Source organism: Microtus ochrogaster, linkage group LG5 (assembly GCF_000317375.1).
Source record: "Microtus ochrogaster isolate Prairie Vole_2 linkage group LG5, MicOch1.0, whole genome shotgun sequence".
Lineage (NCBI taxonomy): Eukaryota > Metazoa > Chordata > Mammalia > Rodentia > Cricetidae > Microtus > Microtus ochrogaster.
Genome location: NC_022031.1, coordinates 38,664,190 through 38,667,480, shown reverse-complemented (window position 1 = coordinate 38,667,480; position 3,291 = coordinate 38,664,190).

The following is a 3,291-nucleotide window of genomic DNA, read 5'->3' as shown; positions in this document are numbered from 1 at the left end:
GGCGGAAATCCTCAATAAATAAATAAATTAAAAAAAAAATAAAAGTAATAAAAATGGAGGGATATGTGGAGGCCCAAAAATGTGAGCTTACTTCCACCCTGTCTGAGGGTCAGAGAGCTTCAGCTTGCTCACAGTTGCCGAAAACAAGTGTGGCTGCACACACCCTGGCCAAGTTGTGGTTACTTGGTCTTTTTAACAGTAAGATGGCCCATGCAGATAGATCACTCCACCCTGACCAAAGGTCAGAGAATTCAAGCATACTTCTGCTCCTTCCTTTGAATTAAGAGGTTTGACCTAGAGAGTGGCTGCCTTCAGGATACCTGGTCTAGGGTAGGTTCACTGCCTAAACAACAGAATGCTTTTCTCATGAATTAATGACTTGATGTCTCAAGTATGGAAGCAAGCAACTGTTCTAGCTGTCCTTTGTGTCATGTTAAGGCAGTCTTTTGTCTTCTTCCCCTGATGTACTGGGGTATAAAAGTGTATGGAAATTAAACGTGGGCAGGTTTCAGTATTCACTGGAACTCCCTCCGGGTACTATACTGTGCTTCTGTTTTATTATTTTCACTCACATCTTCATTCTCTTTACTTCTTTTTCTAATCCCATGCCTCTACCCTGGTAAGTGGTACCCTTGTTGAAGCTGGTCCCCGACATAAGACAAGGTCTCTCTATGTAGCCCTGGATGTCTTAGAACTTGCTAGACAGACCACACTGGCCTAGCACTCAGAGATCTTGAGTGCTGGGACCAAAGGTGTGTGTCACCATGCTCGGCACAAACACTTGATTCTTTCTGTAGCCCCAACTTGCCTCTAGGTGTCACTACCTCAATAATTCTTACTAAATGCTCAGTGAGAAAGTTGGCTTAGCCCTGAGCCCTTGTCTTATCCAGCCATCAGCACATGCTACAGGAGGCACCTCGGGGATGTGTCTGTGGCATGAGTACTGCTACCTCGGACTCAGTGAGCCACACCACATCCCTTGCCTGGACTCTGGAAGCAACTTCCTTTTCAGGTTTCCATGCTAATGAATGCCTTTGTCCTTTTGTAACTTACTCTCTCCAGCAGTGGCTTTCAATTCCTAATTCTGTGACCCTTTAATACAGTTCCTTATGTTGTGGTGACCAACAACCATAAAATTATTTTTATTGTTACTTCATAACTTTAATTTTGCTACTGTTATGAATTATAATGTGAATATTTGTGTTTTCCAGTGGTCTTAGGAGACCCCTGTGAAAGGGTTGTTTGGTCCTCACAGGGGTCGTGACCCACAGAGAACCAAACCACTACTCTACAAAGAGGGTTTTGTTTTGTATGTTTTCACTTCTAGAATTCAGCCCAGGGCCAGGCAAGTATTTGCTAGAACTGCACCTGCTGCCCCCAGAATGTTCTTTTTAAAATATTAAGTCTGATTATTTTACCTGTGTGTGCAAAACCTGCACTCAAGATCCAGTTAAAAATTCTCTGTAGTCTTCTTTCCATTAATATTTACATGTTTGATTTTGAGTTTCCTGCCTAAGATCTCCAACATGAAGTGTGAAATGGTGGTAGAAGATAGTCAGCAGTCTTACCTTGCTTCTGCCTTTTTAAAAAAGAGGTCTCACTCTATAGCCCAGGCTGGTGTCAACCTCTTGGCAAGCTTCAGTTAGTCTTCTGAGTGATGGGATGATAGATTTAGATTCTTTCTATTTATGTATGCATATAAACTTATATGTATATAAAGTCAGGGTCTGTCTATGTAGCTCTGGCTGCCCTGGAACTTACTAAGAAGATCTGGCTGGCCTCACACTCACAGAGATCTGCCTGCACCTACCTCCCAAGGGCTGGGATTAAATTCATGCACCACCACACCTAGCCCTGAACATTAGATTTAAGTTGCGTTTATGTCTGTTTATTTGTGTGTGTGTGTGTGTGTGTACACTCATGTCCTGGTGTACATTTGGAAGCCAGAGGACAATGTGTAGGAGCAGAGTAGGGCCTACGGTGTGGGTCCCAGGGAATCAAACACAAGCCTTCAGGCTTGGAGGCAAGCACCTTTACCTGCTGAGAAATCTTGCTGGCCCTCGACCCTTAAAGGAATGCTCTGACATTTAAGTGTAGTGTTTACTATATGGGTGTTTTGGGTAGTAATCTATATCAATGACCCATTACCACAAGAGTGCCATGTAACAGACTATATCAAATCTCAGTGATGTAGCCGGCCATGGTGGTGCATACCTGTAATTATAATTACTTGGAAGATAGAAACAGGCAAATAGGAGTTCAAGGCCAGCCACAACCACATAGTGAGCAGGAGACCATGTGAAACTCTGTTTCAAAAACTAAACCAGGGGCTGGAGAGTTGACTTAGTGATTAAAAGCACATGTTCTTGCAAAGGACTGGGGTTCAATTCCCAGCACCCATGTGGAGGTCAAAAACCTCCTCAGGAAGCAGGCATGCATGTGGTCCACAGACAGACATACATGCAGGCAAAGTACTCACACACAGCAGATAACAAACTAAACTACAAACAAAACCTAAACCAATCAAAACAAAACACCCCTGTCCCAAACAGCGCTACAAGACAACAGCTACTCTCACAAGTCTGGGGTGACTGAGGTTCGCTTCCTAATGTGGGGTTTGTTTCAGGGTGCTGCCCTCTTTCTACCTCCCTCCGTTTCCCTCCTAGACCAGCCTGGGCATGGTGATGGGCACGGTGATGGGAAGAAAGGACAGGAACACCAGCGGATCTGTGGGAGCCTCTGGCTTGCCAACTTGATCGCATTTAAAGACACCTAGGAACTCAGAGTATACAACTAGATGCGCCAGTGAGCGTGTTTCCAGCGTTAGACCCTGAGGGCTCCTCTCTAAACAGTGCTCTAGCCCACTGAGAGATTTGAAAGTCGAGTTCACCACTGGGAGGTGTTTAATTGTGCAAGGTGGAGCCGGGAGGAAGCAGGAGCTGACTCCTTGTTTCTGCCCCTTCCTCTAGCGGTTCTGCTCGTGCTCCAGCCGAGCTGCACCCCTGCTGCCGGCTGCTCCTCCATGCACTCCCTGCCACGATGGGCTGAGGTCTGTGAAATTATGAACAGAAGAAATTCTTCCTCCATTGTGTTGTTCCTGCCAGATATTCGGGGAAAGTCTACGGGAAGGTGCTTTTGGTGTGTCTGGTTCACATCATGCCTGCCCAAATTCCAGTATTCCAAGTTAAGTTCAAAATAGAGCCAGGCGGTGGTGGCGCACACCTTTAATCCCAGCACTTGGGAGGCAGAGGCAGGCGGATCTCTGTGAGTTTGAGGCCAGCCTGGTCTACA